The 22,792-nt window shown below is 42.0% G+C and overlaps 1 long non-coding RNA gene and 1 pseudogene across 2 annotated transcripts; one reads left to right on the forward strand and one right to left on the reverse strand.

Annotated features, from left to right (window-relative positions):
• Window positions 1-22,792, reverse strand: part of LOC143268211 (bcl-2-related protein A1-like) — a 282,316-nt pseudogene that overhangs the window by 74,435 nt on the left and 185,089 nt on the right.
• LOC143268214 (uncharacterized) lies at window positions 1,792-21,754 on the forward strand. 2 transcript variants are annotated; one of them, XR_013043912.1, is made up of 7 exons: window positions 1,792-1,818; window positions 10,143-10,177; window positions 10,985-11,009; window positions 14,031-14,165; window positions 16,901-16,968; window positions 18,321-20,419; window positions 20,803-21,754. It is a non-coding gene; the product is annotated as an uncharacterized LOC143268214 (long non-coding RNA). The 2 variants fall into 2 exon arrangements; XR_013043911.1 differs by lacking the exon at window positions 1,792-1,818 and having other exon boundaries at window positions 8,539-10,177.

The following is a 22,792-nucleotide window of genomic DNA, read 5'->3' on the forward strand; positions in this document are numbered from 1 at the left end:
ACCTCACTGGTTATGTTGAAGGATAATTTTGCATCCAACTGAAATTTCAGATGTGCTAACACCTGCTGAATGGATGTCACTCTGGATTCAAAGTTTCCTATTTCATCTTTCAAAATGGTCTTTGCTTCTCCTAGTAGTTCATGGGTTTTTTTCTTGAGAGTGGCTAATGAAAGCACTCTCATATATCACTAGGCATTTATCTGCCAACATTCTATCGTTACACATCTTCTAAGTCCTGGAGTTTCTTTTGTATTTCTAGTTCTAGTGCTCTTAGCTTGTGATTCTCTTCCTAGTCCGTGCAAATTTCTTTATGTTTTTTGATCTTGGAGTAAAATGCTGACATCCTATACAGCTGCTTCCTTCATAGTGATTCTCTTCTTTCCAAGTTGAGAGTTTCATGTGAGACATTTAGTACATAAAAGATTGTATTCCTGCCGTCCTCATCTGTCAACTCTTTCCTGAAATTGGAATGATAAAAATTGTAAACACACACACTAAAGTTTAAACACAAGTTTGGTCATGGGGAAGGATAAAATTCTTCTTTCCAAGGATATCGATGCCTTCTCTAAGCCCAATGACCTGGATTTGAAACTCAGAACACACATGGCAAAGGAGAGAAACAGATCCCACAAGCTATCCACTGACCTCCACACGTAAAACGAGACCTCACAAGTGGCCCTAAACAGAATACATGTGAAAATGTTAATTTAACAATACACAATCAAAGACAGATTATTTTATGTTGCTTTGGGTGTCCACTGTCTAGAAATGCAACAAATCTCTTACTCATATCTCTCCTGGTCTTTCTCTGCTTTAATTTCCTTCAAGGGAAGACGGTTCAGCAGCTGCCCAACCATCCTGTTCAGTAGGTCTAGTCACATATCCTAAGTCCATGCACTTTTACCCACATCAAGCAAAGATGCTACATAGGTAGGAAGCAGGACCAAGAGCTGTCAGTCTGCAAGCTCATGACTTTCTGTCCCCCTAGTAATACCGGAAAATGATGAAAACACACTTAGACGAGATGGCCGCACAATGACAGAAGAAAATTCATCGGAGGTAAGAGAGCCTTTTTCTCTCTAAAATAGAAAGGTTACTTTAGTGATCTTATGTTTCAGAGGATATCCCACTGAACAACAAAACTGAGCAGGCATCATGGGTATTAGAGAGTTAGCTTAGGAAGGGGATAAGAAGAATTGTACCAGCCTGTTCCAAACTGAATAGAGCATCAAAGCATCCAGTGTTAATTATCAGTCTTGTGAGCAGCTTTTTCTTCTGGAGAAAAAAGGTTCTCTTTAGATAAAACTTAAAGTTTTGGTTTAGAAGTTGTCAGGCACTTCAGATCCCCTCAATTTCCATGCAGTATGTTCCACAACAGTCATATCGAGCAAGCTTCTTATGTCTAGTGTGGGGTTGCAGGTGGTTAGACTTTTAACACATGAGCATTAGTATAAATAATTGAGGCTACATTGTGGCAGGGTTAATTTCATAGCAGTATCATAAAGATGCTCCAGCATGTTGCAGTGTGGCTTAGGGAACATGCAGCAGAGACCAAACAGATAGTGCCTCTTGATCTGGTGTGGGAACCAGCAAAAGTGGGAAGAGGTACAAGTGAGGAACCCCAGTTCTTTTGTGACACCATCATATGATATACTAAAACAGAGTCTTTTATTTGAAGACTCTTTCCCACTTTGATTGCCATTATATCATGTTGATATGTATTTCAAGGACCCTTGCAAACAGAAATCATCATGACCTAGGCCACATACTATTTTCTTTCCTTTACATTTCAGGTGCATTGCAGAAACCAAAGACGAGGTATGTATTATGGAATTTTTTCCTAAGACACGTTTTAGGAATGAACTGTGTTGTAAATACTTGGTATCCTTATATCTAACCAGGCACTGTGATCTATGCCACCTATTGGGAAGCATTTGGACCGTATTTTTTTAAAAAGTGGGTCTCTAAGTTAAAATAAATAGTGGAGGTATTTGTCCATGTGCACTGGATTCAGCTATGATGCCTGTAGTTAGTCTGGAATGGTGTACAACAGGCTACATCTAAATCTGTTTTTCCCCAAGATAGGTATCCCAATTGCTCAGTCCAATCTACAGGGACAAGCTGTTGAATTACCATATTAGGATACACGCTTGACCTTTATAAAGTATATATGTTCAAAGCCCATCATATGCAGTACATTTATTTGTTTGTGTGCTACTCTGTGAAAGAATAAACCAAGGCACAGAGATAAGTGATGAGGCTGTCCATGGAGATGAAGAGACCTTCTATAGCCCCAGCACTTGGTAATCCCTAACTTGGAACATCCCAGTATCTGCCTTCAATAGGTCAAAACTGCAGAGATCAGGACCCTGTAGTGACTACCACAGAGAGCCCAGGGCATTACTTCTCATCTACATACAGACATTCCGAAGAATGAAAGGTTAGAAAGCTCACAGGCTTCTAGTCAGATCACTGATTCTGAGAATGGGAAACAGATACTGCATGGGGAGATGGGGCAGGTGTCCAGTTACCACTTGGCTCTGGATCTATGCTGACACATTTTCCTAATAGGAAGACATTTTTTAAAGATATATTTATTTTTATTTTGGGTATGTGAGTATTCACCTGTATGATTGTATGTGCACCATTTGTATCTATGATACATATGCAGACTCAAATTAGCTGTATGGTTTCTAGCAACTGGAGTTATAGACTGTTTTGAGCTGTTTTTTCTGTGTTAGAAACCAACCAGACCTGTGTCCGCTGCAGGAACAGCAAGGGATGTTAACCTCTGGTCTCCTTTGCTCCTGGCAACAGGTTTTTAAATGTGACCTAGACTCTGGGCTCCAAGGGTCTTCTGCTCACTGGTAGTCAGTGTCCATACTGCCTGTGAGTGGGAGCACTAGGGGGACCACAGGCAGCAGGTAGGAGTGAGAAGAGCATCATTATTTGCAAAATGGTTTCTGTGTATTTGCTCAAGCATGTGCTATGAAGGCCTTTGGCAAAGAAGAGCTAGTTCTTGAGAGAGAATGTGGTGATTGCATACCTACCATTTCTAAGGCCTTGAGTTTGAGCTCCCAGTAAGCAAAAGATGTGCTGTGGTTGTATAGCTTTATAAACCGATGGGAGAATTTTATGTTCAAAGTCATCCATTTCTACAAAGTGGCATTGAGATCACTGTGGGCCAGAGACCGTTTCTCTGAAAAAGGGAAAAGAAAACAACAGAGGGGAGTAGGACTTCGTCCATTGCTGGTGTGTTTCTGTGTGGGAAAAGATTCTGGAGAAACAGAGCTTTCATGAAGAATGGATGAACAGCACCTTGCAAACTCACATGTAGCCTGTGTAGACTACCATTCTGTTAGCTGAACTCAGTTCAGACTGTCCACACAGTTTCAGGGGACATCTGTCACCTACAATGGCACCAGGCTGCTTTTCCAGCCTCTTCCTGTAGAGGGTTTATCCAGGTTTGGTGAGATTAAAAGAGTTTCCTTTTCTCCCATCCTCCACGTAAAAACTTGGTTTAGATTGACTTGGAGCCTGGAAGCATTGGTACCCTCCCAATTTTGTTCTGGAGGTTCAGACTCAGTCACTGAGAGGCCAGTGGCAGGTTGAGGATGATAGAGGAAGGTGCTGTTTACTGATCCAGGAATCCCACAGCTCACTTCGGATGAAGCTCACACTTGGAGTCAGGGACTGCCTGGCAGAGCATGTCTCCTGTCTGTTGTTTCTGTCAGGAGAGGTCGTCACTGGCACACAAATGCAGCTGTTACTGCTCCATTGTGTGAAATGTCACAAGTTTTCAAAGCTTCTTACCTTCCTACCTCCCATGGACAATGCCATACATTGTCCATGAGATGTACTATTATATAAGGGGCAGTCAAAGAATGAAGAATAGCGGTTCTCCAGTGTTCTAGAGTAAATGCAACAGTTTGTCTGAATTCAGTTACTCCTGTGTAGCTGAAGTCTTCTGGTATCTCACAGACATCACAGGGCACTTCTGAATGCCTGTGCTTTTTCCTACAGTATACATTACAAAGATCTGTTTTAGCCTAGTGAGTCCTGTGGGTAGTCCTTAAGAAATTCTTAGGGTCTTAGTGAACAGCGGTGAATGGAGCCATTGCAAGGGTGTCATGGGCTCTAAGAAGGATTAGAGTGATACCACTCTGCTCTGGCACCACACTCACAAAGTGTGTTCAGTCATGGGGCTCTTCCTTCTGTATTTCCACATAAATTAGATTTTACTTGTCATGTTCATGTAATGCTTAACTGGTTGTACACTATTCAGTGATCCTCCTGAAGCACAATCTCACTCTGATGACTGTACCCGGAAACAAGCAATCAGATCAAATGTACAAACACACAGTTGTTAGTTTCCTCTGTTTTTCTGCCATGAGGCTGACATGAAACTCTATTCTCGATGCATTCCCAGTTTCTCCTTTATTGAGAGAATTCAGCAGAGACAAGCTATACCCCATACAGATGTGATGATACCAGAATTCTGTAAATTTTATTCTATAGAAACAACTGATAAGAAAAAAGGCATGTTGTGAATTCTGTAATTCTGTCCAGTTGTGTAATGTGGTGATAATCATTTTCTTTCATATGTAAATCTAGAGAGAAGTTTAAGACAATTTTTCCTATGTAGGTTAATAATAATATATCTAAGTTTTCAATGTAAACACAGCTAAAGAATTTAAAATGCATCTGATGTCACCTTCGGCTCTCATTCAATAGCATGAACCAGTGGAAACTGAGGCTCATTAGTATGAGTCAGGGTGGCTTCACCTGCTGTAGACAGGAATGGGTGGACCACCCTCTAATCCTTTCTCCCACATGTGGGTAATGCAGATGGAGTAGAGCTGATGTTCCTCAAGGCACATTGTTCCAATGTCACATGACTGAGGGTGAAATTCAACTCAGTGAATTTGGATCAGTGTACCTGGTTTGAATCAATGAGCAAGGGTCCACTAGTGGTCATGTTATGCATTGTCTTTGAGTTAGGAATGTGGTCAAGATTTCATTAAGGACAAGGAAAATAGAAGGTTCTTGTTCTATTCCAATTACAGGGACATGATGGAAAGTGAGCAGAGTGTGCTATTAAATGTGCTTTGCATATCCTCCTCTCCTTTGTACACATTTCCCCAGAACATTTATTCTTTTTTTTTTTTTTTAAGATTTATTTATTATGTATACAGCATGTGTCCCTGCAGGCCAGAAGAGGGCACCAGATCTCATTACAGATGGTTTCGAGCCACCATGTGGTTGCCGGGAATTGAACTCAGGACCTCTGGAAGAGCAGTCGGTGCTCTTAACCACTGAGCCATCTTTCCAGCTCCAATCTTATCTTTTTTTTTTTTTTTTTTTTTTTTTTCTTTTGCTTTTTCGAGACAGGGTTTCTCTGTGTAGCTTTGCGCCTTTCCTGGAGCTCACTTGGTAGACCAGGCTGACCTCGAACTCACAGAGATCCGCCTGGCTCTGCCTCCCAAGTGCTGGGATTAAAGGCGTGCGCCACCACCGCCCGGCAGAACATTTATTCTTTAAGTCCGTGATACTACCAAACTTTCAGGGTTTGGGATTCAGTTACTAGCTCTGCATTTTACTTCTGCCTGTCTGAATAATTTATTCAGTTGTTGTTAAAAATTCCTGTGAAGATAACCTAAAAGGGAAGTGGTACTTTTTTGAATATAGTCTCAGCTTATAGACTGTAACACGGGGTAATTATATATACAGGCAGGAGTCTGTGGCAGAGTCCCATTATAACCTGTCAGTGACCAGAAGATTTAATGCTCATGCTCAGCTTACCTTTTTATATATCCTTGATCCCTTCCTAAGCCATGATGTCATGCAGAGTTCAGTAGTCTTTCCACCTCACCTAAACTAAACTGCTCTAATCTCACACTTGCTGCCCAGTACTGGGTATCATCCAATTGACTGTTGAGATTCACCATGACAGTGCCCATGAAGTGTTGTGTTCACTTTGTGTCCTTACCTGTGATAGATCCACTGTGTCTGGGGAGGAACAGTATTCTCTCTTGTACTCTAAGGAACCTGTAGGTGATAGTCTAGCAGAGTAAGCCCAATGATAAAGGAAGAACAGAGCCCTTCCATTTCTTCCTTCAGGACTTGTAGCAGTCCATGCATAGTCCTCTGTTCACTGTTAACTCCTGCTTCACGTGGCACCAACAGGGTAGAGTGCTGGGTAAAATGGCTGTTTAGTCTGACACAACTACCACATCTGCAATATACTGGCAAGGAAGGGCCTAGTGTTAATGTGTAGCTCATTCCCAGCCTATGTGCCTCATCCTGGACTGCCATGCAGGATGACTGAGGTGTAGAGGAGGTCAGAGACTTTTCCTTCATCCTTGAACCTCTGACCTTATGAGTGAGCAGGGATCTGATCTCTGACCCCTGCCTTGGCTCTTTTTCATGCATTCTTGATTCTGATTCCAAGATACAGATGGTGCCTTAGGAAGTTCCCATAAGCTAATACCCATGTTCCAAGAGCTAAAGGACATGAGCAATTGGGGATCCACCTTCTTGACACACATCTTGCCACAGGCTGTGATTGTCCATAATGTTCTGTGTATTCGTGGCTTTCTTTTGGGAATTTCAAGTTGCCCCACAGAGATCCAGGACCAGTCTCCACCCCCATAATCCTCCATCTCTCTCTTCTCTAGCCACTTTCTCCTACTTCTGGAATGCCATGTGGACTCTAGACTCTGTACCTAGTAATACATCAATGTGTGACAATTCCCTTATTCCGGGAATTTTTTCATGGTGTTTCATACTATAAAACATTTCTCTGAAGTGTCCCCAGAATGAGTCTCTATGTGTCGTGTCTTTTATATTCTATAATTTTCTCTTCCTCCTTCTCTAAACTTATCAGTCACAAGAAAAGAGTCCGGAACCCAAAACTTCTAGTGTACTACATTTACAGAATGACATTTGAATCTTACTAGGTCATCTGGCTCATCCCTTCACCTGATGGGCATAGGTAGAAGGCTGGTTGTGTGCAACTGAAGTTCTTGAACATGTAAAGACAGAGAAGTTAACCAGAGTCAGCTTGGAGCAGTCACATAAACAGAGTGACACAAGGCACAATAAGAAAAAAAAAAACTAAGTGATCCATGCAACTACATGAGCCGGGCAGTGGTGGTACACGCCTTTAATCTCAGCACTCGGGAGGCAGAGGCAGGTGGATCTCTGTGAGTTCGAGGCCAGCCTGGTCTACAGAGTGAGTTCCAGGAAAGGCGCAAAGCTACCCAGAGAAACCCTGACTCGAAAAAAAAAAAAACAACTAAGTGAAAACACATACATAGACACACCAAGACACACCCAGGGACACACACACATATACACACAGACACTATACACACAGACAGATATAGACACAGACACACACACACAGACACACACACACACACACACAGAAGAACATTGTCTGAAATCTTAGCAAGTATGACAACAGTAAAGTCACTGACATGTTATGGTCATTTGGACCAAACACCTGAAGCTGTGACTCCAATTATTAGAATATCTGCTCCCTACAATGACCTTGTCTTGAATTTACCTGCATCTATATACTGATGGCAGCCTCGTGTTCACAGGCCCCCATTTTGCATGGAAAGGATCACCTCTGAGAAATGCCTAGCCTTTGTGCCTTCTCTAAGAGAAGTCTCATGTCTTTGGTCTTCACCTTGCCAAAAATGCACAACTTATAATCATTATTTAGGAGTTTTGGTAAGTTTAAAGGGCTTGCAGATATATATGTATATGTTTATATATATATATACATATATATATCACAAAGCTGAAGTGTTATAAAGACCAGAAAACCATGTTCATAAACACATGTAGATTAGCCATTGTGCATTGTTCTTTCATAAAATATGCACCACATATGATGAATTATTGCAATTTATCTCATTATTCATACTTACCAAGATTGCATCATTTTTACCTTTGAGAGATAATGTAATGGGACATGAACATTCACTTTTAAATAGTTGTTTAAAGTTAAGTACATGGTGTACAGATGCTCAGAAGGTGATTAGACTGTGCACACATTGGTACCCTGTTTTGTTTTTAATTTTTTAAATTTTTATTTTATAATTTAATTTAATTTTACATATACCCATGGATTCCCTTGTTCTCCCCCCCTCCTGCCCTCCCCCTGCCTTCCTCCCAGCCCCCCCCCATTCCCATCTCCTCCATGGCAAACACTCCCCTGAGAATTGAGTTCAACTTGGTAGATTCAGTCCAGGCAGGTCCAGTCACCTCCTCCCAGGATGAGCCAAGTGTCCCTGTATAAGCCCCAGGTTCCAAACTGCCAGCATATGCACTGAGGGCAGGTCCCGGTCCCACTGCCTGGATGCCTCCCAAACAGATCAAGCTAATCAACTGTCTCACTTATCCAGAGGGCCTGATCCAGTTGGGGTCTCCTCAGGTATTGGTTCATAGTTCTTGTGTTTCCCTTCATTTGGCTATTTGTCCCTGTGCTTTTTCCAACCTTGGTCTCAACAATTCTCACCCATACAAACCCTCCTCTTTCTTGCCAATTGGACTCCTGGAGCTCCACCCGGGGCCTGGCCGAGGATCTCTGCATCTGGTTCCCTCAGTCATTGGATGAGGTTTCTAGCATGATAGTTAGGGTGTTTGGCCATTCTATCACCAGAGTAGGTCAGTTCCGGCTGTCTCTCGACCATTGGCAGTAGTCTATTGTGGGGGTATCTTTGTGGATTTCTGTGGGCCTCTCTAGCACTTTGCTTCTTCCTATTCTCATGTGGTCTTCATTTATCATGGTCTTTTATTCCTTGTTCTCTCTCTCTGTTCTTGATCTATCTGGGATCTCCTGTTCCCCTAAGCTCTCTTTCCCTCCACCCTTGCCCTTCATTACCCCCACTCACGTCCAGGTTGTTCATGTAGATCTCGTCCATTTCTCTGTCATTGAGTGATCCCTATGTCTTTCTTGGGGTCCTGTTTTCTAGGTAGCCTCCCTGGAATTGTGAGTAGCAGTCTAGTCATCTTTGTTTTACATCTAGTATCCTCCTATAAGTGAGTACATATCATGTTTTCTTTCTGAGTCTGGGTTACCTCACTCAGCATGATTTAATCTCCAGTGCACATATAAAAAAGTTCAGACAATTCTATGCACACCCGTAACCCCAGCATATTCAGGGCCAGAGAAGGATGATTCTGGGTCCTGATGACTATTAGTCTCAGTTTAGCTTCAATGAAAAACCTTGATTGAAGGAAGGAAGACAAAAGTGAAAGACCAGGATTGTTATAATTTACATTTTTAATTCTTTGAGAATTTAATGTGACTACTGTGTTTACATCATTCTATCCCACCTTCTCCTCAATCCATCTCATCCCATGTCCCCCCTTCAAATATATGAGTTCTTCTCTGATAACTACTATACTTACATAAACAGAGGAGTTCATTTAATGTTGCTCTTATATATACCTATGTGTGCTCTTGTATGTTTAGTGCAGTTAGTTCAGGATTAGATAACTTATGAGGAGACTTACCTCTGGAGAAAATTCATCTCTCTGCAACCTCTCTGTAGCTCCTGGTCTAGGGTGCCATATCAGTAGGGGCTGTCATGATGCAGGTCCTATTTGGGGAACTGTGTTGAGATTTCATGGGCTATATCATCCCTGCCATGTCTAGAAGACACTATCTAGCAGCATATGTCCTGTCCCTCTGGTTCTTATAGTCTTTCCAATCCTCTACCAAAATGTTCCCTGAGCCTTAGGTGTGGGGGTTATCTTATGCATCTACAATTTGGGATCCCACAATTTGTCTTCTGACCTCTACATGCAAACTGAAGCATACCAGTGGTCACTCCAAAGAGAATACCTGTGAAGATTTGTATTTAATCTTCAATCTGATAGATTATTTTATGTTGCTTTAGGTCCCCCACTGTCTGGAAATACAATTCTGTTACTCATATCTCTCCAGGCCTTTTTCTGTTTTAATTTCCCTTCAAGGGAAGACAGTTCAGCAGCTGCCCAACAATCCTGTTCAGTAGGTCTAGTCACATGTACTAAGTCTATGCACTTTTAGTCACATCAAGTAAGGATGCTGCATAAGTAGGAAGCAAGACCATGAGCTGACAGTCACTTTCTGTCCCCTTTAGTGCTACCTGAAGAGACAGAAATAAAGGTGGAGAAGGTAAGGGGGCCTTTCTTTTCTCTAAGATAGAAAGGTTATTCTAGTGATCTTATGTTTCAGTGCATATCCCATTGAACAATGAAACTGAGCAGGGCATCATGGGTATTAGAGAGTTAATTTAGGAAGAGGACAAAGTGGAATTGTACCATCTTGGTCCAGACTGAATCAAATCTTCCCGTGTCAAGTGTCACAGTCTGTATGAGGGGGGCTTTTCTTCTGGAGAAAAAAGGCTCCTCTTTAGATAAATGTGTGTAATATTGACTCAGAAGTTAACAGGCATATCATCTATTAAGATGTGTGTTTTTCCTTAAGGGGCCTCTCCTATTTGTTTTCCCATCCTGTCATCTAGATGGAATTTGTGTTGTTCCCCAAAAGTCTCAATATGGTGGGAAGCTTCATGCATCCAATATTTGAATATTTAGGGTATAATACATTTAAAACATGTGCACTCGTGCAAATAATTGGAGGCCCCCTCTTAGAAGGAATTAATCTCCCAGGGCAGGTTGTTAAGTTGGTCTGCCATGCTGGGATGTAGCTTAGGGAGCCCTCAGTGAAGGCCAAACAGAAGAGGTGCTCTGCTCTCACTTTGAGTCAGCATTAGTGTGTGATGTATTAGTTTTTGTCACAAAGTACGTAGCCCTGGTTTTCTGTGACATCATCACATAATGTATGAATACAGTCTTTTTTTTAATGTCTTTTTCCTATCCTGCTTTACACTATGCTGTGTCATAGGGTGAACTAAAGAGCTATGCAAAAAGACTCTGTATGACCTGAACCTCAAAGTGTTTTCTTTCCTTTCAATTACAGGTGGAGAAGAGGAAATTTAATTGTTGTATGTATTACAGAATCTCTCAAACACATTTTAGAATTGTTTAAATGCTGGCTGTCTTTTCTCTGGCACACCAATGTGATATAAGACTCCTATTGGGAGTGAAACTTGGGAATTTAAGCAGGGAAAAGGCAATGCCCTAAGTAACGAGTCTTACCAATGTGTCTACAGTCACTGCTTTCAGTTCTGATGCCTCTAGTTATTTTGGCATTTTGTGTACCAGGCAGGGTCTAAATAGATTTTTTCCCAATACAGTTATCCCTATGACAGAGTCCACTTTCCAGTGACAAATTTGTCAATTCAAAAAGCAAGATACACATTTTACCTTTAAAAAAAAAGTGTTCAAAGCTCACCGTACAGATGTGTGATAGACTTGGTTTTGTTTTGGTTTTTTTTTTGTGCATTTCTCTGGAGAATGATAGCTCAAAGTGTATGGATAGGTCATCAGTCTTTCCAGTGGTAGAGCTCAGGAAGTACTTTTTATTTTGTCAAGGGCTCAGGGATACCTATGTGAGAGGCCCATCTTCCCAGCATCTGCCTGCAATAACCCAGCCCTAGGTAAACAGCAGACAATGATGAGCACCAAGTGGGCAGAAAGCCAGGCAGTACTCTTTAGCTGCCTGCAGACACTCATAAGTATGATAGATGGAAATTTGTAGATGTAACCAACCGTCTTATTAAATAAGAAACACAGAACCAATGTAAAAGAGAAAGCCAAGAGGTCAGAGCTCAGAGCTAAAACCTTACCCTTCCTCCTGTGGTGGTCCTACCTCTCTGAAAGAGACCTACTTCCTGTGTGTTTGTCTTGATATAGTCTTTCTGTTCTGCCTTCTCATTGGTTGTAAACCCAAACACGTGACTGCCTCGTCACTGCCTGTAAGTACAGCCCTCCAGGTCTTAAAGGCGTGTGTCTCCAATGCTGGCTGTATCCCTGAACATACAGAGACTTACCTAGCTCTGCCTACCAAGTGCTGGGATTAAAGGCATGTGCCACCACCGCCACGCTCTTTTTATGGCTCTAATAGCTCAGACCCCAGGCAACTTTATTTATTAACATACAATTAAATCACATTTCAGTACAAATAAAATACCACCATAGAAAGTCCATATGTTTGGTCAGATCAGAGCATTTGACTATAGGAGACACTGCACTGAAAAATAGGTCGGATGTGTGTGATAACTGGATTTATGGAAGAGATGGCTCATTCCAGTAAGAACTATTGTAAAAGCTTAACAGATTAGACAACATTAACATGAGCCCAAAGAGCCACACAATTTATAGGCAATGTCCACTAAGACCTCCAGTCATCCCTTCATTCTTGAGCTGCACTGGATCATTCTTTTGGCTATCTATACATCTTTAAAGGTGAGCTCGAGTTTGTGTTCCAGTATTACTTCTATCACTGGCAGTCAGTCTCCCTGCTGCCTGCTGTGTCTGAGCACTCAGTGGAATGATATAAGCAGCAGTGAGTTACACAGGCAGAGCATGGCTGGGTATCATCATTCTGAAGATGCTGGCTGTGTTAGAGTAACCTCACAGTCAGATTTGTCAAAGAGGGTCAATGGGCAGGAATGTAAAGACCAGTTCGGTTTAGTGTGCTTCTAGCATGTGCACAACCCTGGATTTGATCCCAATGACTGTATAATATGTGCCCATTGTGGCACACTTCTGTAAACCCAATTCTTCAGAGCTAGAGTGAGGAGAACCATAAATTGAAACTCATCCTTTTATACATAGGGATTTTCAGCCTGATCTTGCATTAGAGGTATTTCTAGAAGTTTAAAATAATGGTTAGGGGATGAGCTTGACTCAATTGCCCCGTAGAGTCTGTGGGTAGAAGAGTGTGTAGAAACTGGACTTTGATGAGTCGAGCAGAGCAGCTGTGGTGCACACTTGGTGCTAATACAGACCCTGCCCTTCTAGCTACATTTATCTGGGTTGTCCATACAGTGGCTGAGGATATTTGTCATCTAGAAAGCCATGTGCATACTTACCACCCAAATGCCAGACTGCTTTCCTTACCTGGTCATGTTGAAGACATCAAGGAAGGCTTGGCCAATTGAAGGGAAGTTTCATTTTTGTCAAACCATCGTGCAATAACATGATGTAGAATGATTTGGACTCTGAGTATTTCTAAGGAATATGCTCGAATCTATAATCTCTCAGTGGGGTTCCCTGGCAGTCACAATTAGTCAGTGGGAGGGATATGACAGGTTGAAGATGCAAGAGAAGAGTCACATATTTGTACTAAGCCAGTGCCCTCCAGTGACTCCAGTTTTGAGTCAGGGATTGGAAGGTAAAGAATATCTCTCTCTCTCAGGCTGCTCCTGTCAGGGGTTTGGTCACAGTGACAGGGGTGTAACTAATGTGGTCCTAACGGTGAAAAGTCGGGAGTGCACACAGTTGTTTACTTCTCAGTCATGTAAGGCTATTAATACCGTATGTTCTCTGTGAGCTACAAGGACCACAGGTGAATAAAGAATGAAAGTCAACAACAGCCACACTTCCCATGCTGGATGCAATGGATCACTCTAAATTCAGTCACTAGCTTCTAGCTGAATTCCTCTGATATTTAACAAACATCATTGGAGTATTTCTGCTGTACATGTGCCTTTCCTTATGATTTACCATTTGTAGTTCTCTTTTAGACTAGAAAGTATCATGAGAAGTCCTTCTGAAACTTCCAGTGTTTGGAGAAAAGCATGGAAGAAAGAGGAATCGTATGAACAACAGTGTATTCATGCGATTGTCAGAAGGAAGGGCTGCCATCTGGCACCAAACCCATACAACACATTCAGTCCTTCTCCTTTTGTATTGCACCAGCCACGTAAATGCAGACAGTACCTATATTGTCTGTATACTGCTTAATCACAAAATGTGATCTTCCACAAGCAACACTCTTGACACTGATGACTAGCTGGAACAGGAAATTAGACCATATTTACAAACACACAGCCATGATTAGTTTTCTGGTTTTCTGCCGTAAACTAACATAACTCTCCCTGTTGTGACTACATTTTCAGTTACTTCATTCTTTAGAAGATTTTGTAGGAAAAAAATTATCATCCCTCAAGTTACGGAGGAACCTCCAGCTACTCCAGTTGCTGTTCCAGGCAGTGGTAGCGCATCTGATGAAATAATACAAACCCAAGAGGAAGGTACTGTACATATTGAGGCTTTGCTTCCATTATATGTAGTAGTCAGTTATCCTCTGTGCCATAGGTAAAACTGAACAGATTTACCAGAACTTTCACTATCTGAAATATATCAGTGTATCTATCTCATCCCTAGAAATACAACCATAGAATTTTAAGAGGTATTTAAAAAATTAAATAAAAATAAAAGTCACTTTGGCTCTCGCTGAATACTATGAACTAGAGGAAAGCTGGGGCACATGTATAAGTTGATGTAGCTTCACCTGATATGGGCAGAAACAGGTGAGTAACCCTATCTGCTACTTAATCTGTGGGAGCCCGTTCTGGGGTTCCTCGTGGCTTTACCCAGCAGGTCCGAATAGAGGATGATCAGGACCACGGGCCTGAGTGCAGGTGTCTGAGATGGTCTGCACTTGGCTGTGCTGGGGGAGGAGGTCTTTTGCTCCACCCCTTGGCGTCTCTATAAAAACCCTGGGCAAGAGACAGTCGGGGCCCGTTGAAATAGGTTCCAGGCCCTCTCGAGGCTATCCTTTATTTTCTATCTGTTTATCTCCGCAAGATTCTCCGCTATAAATCCTTCTATCTAATATTTCCTGCTGATCGCACTCAAGAAAACTCTAGCAAGCTGTGGGGGTGGTGGGTAAACGCCCCACATTAATCCACATGTGGGTGACACAGATGGATTAGATCTGAAGAGTCCCCAAAGTACAAGTGAAATTTGAAATATGTAACAGCCTTCTTGGCCAGGTTCAATGGGAAAGGGTCCCAGTAGTGGCCATGTCACACCCTGTGCTTGGGAGTGCGAGAGAGCAGGAAAGAGATCTGTAAGTACGAGGAAAATGGGAGGTTCCTGTGCTTTTCCTCTTTCAGAAACAAATGATCCATTTTATAATTCCATAAAATATATACAACCTATCAAAGAATCACAACCATGTCCTCTGAAAAAGACAGATGACCTTTACCTCAGCCATCTTTCCAGGCTGTCAAATGTTTACATGGCAAGCCATGGCATCTGGCATAATTCCCTGTTTGGAGCAATCCCAATTATACATTTTTGTTTGACTATTTGTGTGTCTATTTAATCTTATGATCTTCCATTTAGCCTTTTCAAACATCCTCCGTGCTGTCCCTCCTTTGTTCTGTTCTGCCATCCCTTTCCCCACTCAGACCTCCCTCCCTTTACTCCCCCTTTTCCCTTCATGTCACCTGTGCTCCCCCATGACCCCCTTACTATCTTCCTTCCTCCTTACCAATTAATGTTCCCTTTCTAGTCTCCTGAACTCTATAGGTTCTCCAAGTTAGTATCTAAATCTTAAATTTCACACTACAATCAGATGAATATTATGATAATGTCCTTTTAAAGCTACCAACTAGAAACTTTGAGTTTTAGTAGCACATTACTACATATTTCATGTTTTCAAAAATACCTTATGGTTTTTGTTGTTAATCAGACATTGCTATAAAATGGTTTTACTACCTTGAAGTTGATTATTGCTCCTGTGTGTTTTAAATCTTCAGTTTCTTTAGTGACTTTGTGAATGAATTGTTTACAATGATTATTCTCTTCCTCGTGTGTTTCTGGGGGTTTTCTGTAATAGTGAATTAGTGATTGGAGTGAGTTTTAACTGCATACAACCAGCAAGTATCCTGTCTTTGTCATGGGATTCTACTGGTCTGTGGGGGAGAGCTTCAATACACTGGAGGGTACAGAATTCTTAGTTTAACCTTCCTATGTGAACAGAACTTCAGTGTCAATGGGAAAAGAAATAAAGCCTCATGTCTTGATTCTTCAGAACCATGTGTGTGTGTGTGTGTGTGTGTGTGTGTGTGTGTGTACATTGTCCTCCATTTGTGTGAATCTTAGATTAACCAAAAGAATGTAGGAAGTGTGTAAATTATCTCCATGATACTCGTTTTATTGTGATTTCATTTTATGGAATGTTTGCCCCAGAATATACCTATTACCACAGGAAACCACTGGAAAAATATGGTCTGCCAATGCTTTTAGCAGATGACTTGGGAAAGTGCTTTCTACTCCAAAGAGAAAAATTACATTGCTCTATTAGCCTACTCTAAAAATAGTATCTATTCCAGAGAAAAGCTGTGCTGCTCCAACACAACAGCATTTAAGGTTTTCCTTTCCCTGGGATGTGACTGCCCCTTTATGGTTCATGCACTGAACTAGGGAGTGGAGCATGGTGCCACTAGAGGTTAAAATGCTAATTCAGTGGTTCATTGAATTAGCTTCTGGATTGCTGTGAGCCTTGTTTTGTTTCCAGCATTCTGAGGTACCCAGATGTGCTGCAGAGGGGACACGTTATCATGGTCTTTATTTTCTCGTGTTCACCAATACCACTCCATAAACCATATTCCTTTTGGTACCCTGGAAAGTGTGTACTAGATGGCAACTTAGCATAAATTAAAACTCACATTGTTTCTTAGTTTTAGAAGACCATCCGTCTGGTCTTCAAGTGATTGATAGGAGTAATGGGAAGCTTGTACCCTTGGAAGACTTTTATTGTCTTCTGTTCCCATCAGCACACTGCAAGTGTTCCATTTTCCATTTTTTCCCTGCTTCTCGTTGACTCAGTGCTTTCAATGAGGATGCTCCAGCAGCCCCTCGGTCTAGCCTCGAGAGCATAGCCATACATATAAGCCTGTTGTGTAAGCTAAGCACTGTTCTCTAAGGAAGCCATGGCCCACAGCACCAGTGATGAACAGTCACTCTCTCTTCCTAGATACTAAAGATGCCCCTGATATTAAACAGTTATTTTCTAAAGAGGAAGAAATCGACCATTCTACTGAGGTAAGGTGGACTTTCTATGACTGAAATAGAAATGTTGCTGTCTGACTTTCCTATTTTATTTGAGTTTGCCTATTAAAATATGACAGTATGTATATATACTATGCTGTGTTTTCTGGAATAGTAGAATAGTTCCTTGCCGATGGACACCTTATGAGAAAGAGCATTTGTGAATGGCACAGTCAGGGTACAGAATAGATGCTATCACCTGTCCCTCTGGAAAACAATGCTTCTTCTTTAGATTATTTTGTGGTTGGTGACTGAAGGAGGGTTAGAGATACATCATTCTGAAAAATATCATAGGTTTGTCACAGATATATCTTTGCTTTGCCAGCCATTAATGTTGGCAGTGAAATAAAGGCTACACAACTGTCTCACCATGCAGAGGACCTAGTCCAGTCCCATGTAGGCACCACAGCCATTGATCCAACTTTCATGAATTCCCTCTTGTTTGTTTGGTTGTCCCTGCGTGTTTCCACATCATGATCCTGATGCACTTGCTCATAGAATCCTCTTCTCTCTCTTTGAATGGACTCCTGGAGCTCGGTCTAGTGATTGGCTGTGGATCTCTGCATCTGCTTCCATTAGTTGGAGAAAAGTTCTGTGATGACAGGGTATTCACCGGTCTGATCTCTGGGGCAAGCCAGTTCAGTTCAGGCACCCTCTCTACTATTGCTAGTAGTCCAGGCTGGGGTCATCCTTGGGGATGCCTGGGAACTTCCCTAGCACCTGGTTTTTCTCTATCCCCACGATGTCTCTCTCTATCATGGTATCTCTTTCATTGCTTTCCCCCTCCCTGTTCCAGTTCAACCATCCCATTCCCTTATGTTCTCATCCCCTATCCCCTAACCTCCATTGCCCACTCCTCATACCCCGTTTACTCATGGAGATCTCATTTGTTTCCCCTTCCCAGGGCAGTTCATGTGTCCCTCTTTGGGTCTTCCCTGTTAGTTAGCTTCTCTGGGGTTGTGGGTTGTTGCCTGATTACTCTTTGCTTTATATCTAGTATCCACTTATGAGTGTGTACATAACAAGTTACCATCTCTGGTGCATGAGCAGGCTTTGTGGAGCCCACTACCTATGATGGGATACCTCGTGCAGCCTTGAGGCAGGGGGGAAGGACTTGGACTTGCCTCTACTGAATGTGCCTCCACATGGGAGGACTTGCCTTCTTGTGGGAGGAAGTGAGGGGTGGATTGGGAGGGGAGGCTGGGGGCATGGAAGGAGGGAAGAAGAGGATCTTTGATTGGTGTGTAAAATGAATGAAAAAAATCTTAATTAAAAAAAAGAGAAAGACATGTGCCTGTATGCCCCATGACGTTACCCTCAAAATGTCTTTGTTTCTATAATTTCAGGGAGCCTGGGAAGAAGACCAAAGCGGTAAGTATTGTTTAACTCCTTGGTGAGGAAGAATGTAAATGTTAAGATAGGTAGGGTGTCCCTTACTGTCTTCTCTTTGAAAGGCCACCCAACTTGCTGTTTCTGGAGAGAGCAAAACAGTCAACACGACTTTTTAAGGGTGTTCTAGATGCCCTTGACAGCCAGGTTTCTGCATAGATTTCCATGAGGCTGTGTGCATAAAGAATATTAGGGTTTCAGGTGCTTCAATGTCTTGTTTCCCTGCATGGGTAATGGTCTATGGAGGACATAGTTTATGCTCCCATTCATACTTTAAATGAACTTTATACTTTATTAGTTCATCTAGTCTTCATGACATTTGTGCTTGGGGATTGTTATAACCCCTGCTTCAGAACAAAAATGAAGAATCTCTGATCAAAGTCAAAAGCAGAAAGTTAAAACATGAATCCATCTGGGCAATCCATTGCTCTTGCTTCCGTGGTTGAGCCTTAAATTCATTTAAGAAAATTTTGAGAGCATTGTCAGCAGGGCTGAGGGTTTACCATGTGGTTCAGAGATGCTGCCTGTCCATGACAAATTGCCTCCATGTCATGTTAACTGCATATTAAACTAGACCACATCCACAGATGCTTGAAGTCACTTGTGTGAAAAATCCAAAGACTCCATGCTGTGTCCGGTCATTTCACACAGACCTTTGGAGTTTAAAGCAATCATGTAGGACAAGGCGACTTACTTCTGTAGATTTTGGACTCATGTCTTAGAAGCTGTCCCAAAACAAAACAAACACACACACAAAAAAAAAAAAAACAACTGAAATATTATAGTACACTTTCTAATAGCACTATGAGCAATAAGATTTTCCAACCCAGCTTGTCAGTAACCAAAGCAGATCAGTTGAGCAGCCTGTGCAGTTCTGAGAAACACCTGTTGGTGACACATAGCAAGTGTTAACAATCACACATACTGTGCTTTGAAACTTTTTGTTTTTTGAAATTAAATTATATCATTTTCCTCTTTCCTCCCTCTGACCATCCCCATGCGTCACCCCCTTTCTTCCTCGAATTTATGACCTCTGGCCTCCTTCCCTCCAACTGTAGATTGTAGTTACATGTGTGTGTGTGTGTGTGTGTGTGTGTGTGTGTGTGTGTGTGAGAGAGAGAGAGAGAGAGAGAGAGAGAGTGCATTTGTGAGTGTGTGTGAGTGTGTGTGTGTGTGTGTGTGTGTGATATATTCCTAAATATATAGATATAATCCACTCTTTCCATACAATGTTATCTGTATTATGAGATTTCAGAGCTGACCAGTTGTTGTTGGAAAACCAACTGGGCTGTTCCCAGGGGAAGAGGATTTTTTTCTCCCACTCTCCACAGTTTTGGTTGCAGCACTAATGTTCTAGATGGAAGGTTCAGGCCAGGCCCCCCACAGTCACCTGATCTCTGCATTTTTATTTGTTGTAGTTTTCTGTTATGATTTCATTCTGTTGCAAAGAGAAATTGTTCTGTTGGATGGTAAAAGCTACACTGACCTGCAAGTATAGGATAAATATTTAGAATACAGTTAGAAATTATGCAGCTTTAGTGTTATTATTTTTATTTTGAGACAGGGACACATTTATCACAGGCTGCCTCTATCTTGCTCTATGGTTGAAGCTGAGGCCTGGTCCTCCTTCCACTACCTCCTGAATGCTGGGATTATAAGGGTTGGGGATTTAGCTCAGTGGTAGAGCACTTGCCTAGCAAGTACAAGGCCCCAGGTTCGGTCCTCAGCTCCAAAAAAAAAAAAAAAAAAAAAAGCAATAAGTATATGCCACAAAGTGTGAACCAGCTAGATTTATTTTATATTGTTTAAAGTGGCTTTAATTGAGGAACAAGGAACCTAGGTCTCATATTGATCTGTTTTATTTTTTCTTTTCTGGAACATCCTTCTACACTGGAGGATGGCCCAGCAGCAGCCCAAGCTATCTCCATACACACGTGTGCACATTGAAAATATTCCCTGAGTGTTTTATAATCATTAGTTGCCAACATCCTCACAGTTACTCTGTTTTCTCCTAGATTTATCTGGTGCTATTAGTGTACCAGAATCCAGACAAATGGTAAGCATACCTTTGTGTGTCTTCTGTAGAAATACAGCTCTATTTGGGTTCCATTCGTGTTACTTTTTGAAAGACAGTTTCCTTTGTGGAGTTCAGGGTCTCCAGCTCTCTGGTATCATTGACATCACCATATTCATTAAAATTGAAACATAGAAGGATTTCCCTCAGAAACTCCTTTCCCTGTTCTAGTAAGGATTTGCTTGCAATGTTAGTGGACTTGGGAGGTACAGTGCCAGGAAGGAAGGCTCTTTCCGTCTCTACTGGTGTCATATGCAGCACCAGTAGAGCTCTATTTCCACCGGTCTCTAAGTCATCCAGAGAAAACCAGACCATTGTGAAGGATACAGTATAGCCCAATCTTAACAATGCTTTCTTTTTCATAGTTGCAGATCACATCTGTTGTGTTTGGAAATCGTAAGTATCTGAAATCTCTCTCTTGTTCAGGAAATACCTTAGTGTTTCATTCCTAAGAAGCCTGAATCAGGATTCCTGTTGGAAAGGAGAGTTGAAAGTTAAATGATTAAATGGTTCTGCCATAGAGGCTCTGTGGAAAATCCCAAGAAGAACCTGGGTCAACTTTGTGTGAGCTGGTGTGGCTTTACCTGGTACACTATGTCCTGATGTTCTTGCAGATATAGCCCAAGTGGGGGACACAGATGTTGAAGAGCATCAGAATATCAGTAGTAAAGAAAGCTTTCCTAGTAAGTAACAGCATGCCCTGTTGGAGTTGATAGGAGAGGATCCAGGAAACAGTAAGGTTGTACCTTCTGCTTGGCAGGCTAAGGCAGTATGAAAGGTATCAGTGAGATGTAAATTTGCCTGGAGATTTAAATACTACTCCATCCAGGCATAATGGTAAAGAGAGGTAGAAGCAAACATACCAAACCCCACTGTCAATGGGAGTTGGTATGATTAAGAGCATTATCTGTTCTACCAGAGGACCAGATTTGAGCTCCAGCACCCATAGAGCTGCTCACAACTATCTGTAACTCAGTTCCAGGGTATCTCATGCCCTCTTCTGATCTTGCCTGGCATTGTATGCATGTGATATACAAGCATTCATATGCAGGCAATGCAGATGAAACAAACTTAGAAATAAAAGTATGGTCTTCACCGGAACACCCATCCTTCCTGCCTCTGTCCCCGACAACGCTCCTAGCCATCAGTTGTAATCAGTAGCGTTCCTCGGAAATTGTGTGTATTCTGATGTAGTCTGGAAATATGTGTATATCTGGTGCTCACTTTTGATTGGTGAGTTGTGATAGAAGAAACTGTCAGTGGCTCACAACTGTCGGTAGTCAATGACATGAACCTGAGTACAAAGGTCTTGTAGTGTGGGCCCAGTAATGCAGAAGTGAATCCTCTTCTGGCTGGTCCTGCAGGACTTATAACAGTACCTCCATGTTTCCATTCAGTCTTCTTTTTCCTTAAAATCTTGAAGTGCCTACTTCTATTTATTCATTTGTTTGTTTATTTATTTATTTATTATATATACAGTGTTTTACCTGCATGTATGCCTGTGTGCTAGAAGAGGGCACCAGATCTCATTATAGATGATTGCGAGCCACCATGTGGTTATTTGGAATTGAACTCAGGACCTCTAGAAGAGCAGCCAGTGCTCTTAACCTCTGAGCCACCTCTCCAGCCCCCATTCAGTCTTTATATAAAAGACAATCTTATGGGTGGGTGGCAGAGTGAGTATACTGGCCTCACTGAAGCACCTTCCATAACCTAAGATGTCAAGGAACCAGTGGGAAGCTGAGGCTGATCTGGTGTGAGCTGATGTGGCTGTATCTTCTGTAGGCAGAATGAGCCACTCTGTTGCTTTCTTCCAGGTGATGCTCCTGAACTGCAACTCAGGGAGTTGGGAAAGGAGTCAAGTCCTATAGCTCCAGGTACGTAACAACATTGCATTCTGGGTCTACTCTGTCATGTGGACATGGTGTCAGTGGGGACAGGGACAGAAGGAAGCCTGTGTGTGAGCTCATTTCCAGCCTGTGCTCCTCACACTAGACTGACCTGTAGGGCAAATGAGTCAAAGGACACATTGACACCTATCTTGGAGCTTCTGACCTAGTACTTGAGCATGGATCTGGGACTCTGTGGTCCAGATAAGGCCTCCTTTCCAGATATTACTAGTTCATCATGGATGTACAAAATCCCAGGAATTAAAGTGCATGGCCACTTGTATTTTATCTCTTGAGTCCTCTCTGACTTATCCTCTGTGTGTCTGAACCTCAGTTTCCTGCCATCTCATCAGATCACCTTGCCATATCTTCCAGTGTGTTCTGTCCTCTAAGCTGTCTGAAACTGATACGGCTTCATGCTTAGTATAGTTCTCACCTGTCTCCACGGGTCTAGAGTATGAATCAA

This window comes from Peromyscus maniculatus, chromosome 12 (assembly GCF_049852395.1).
Source record: "Peromyscus maniculatus bairdii isolate BWxNUB_F1_BW_parent chromosome 12, HU_Pman_BW_mat_3.1, whole genome shotgun sequence".
NCBI classification, from domain to species: Eukaryota; Metazoa; Chordata; class Mammalia; order Rodentia; family Cricetidae; genus Peromyscus; species Peromyscus maniculatus.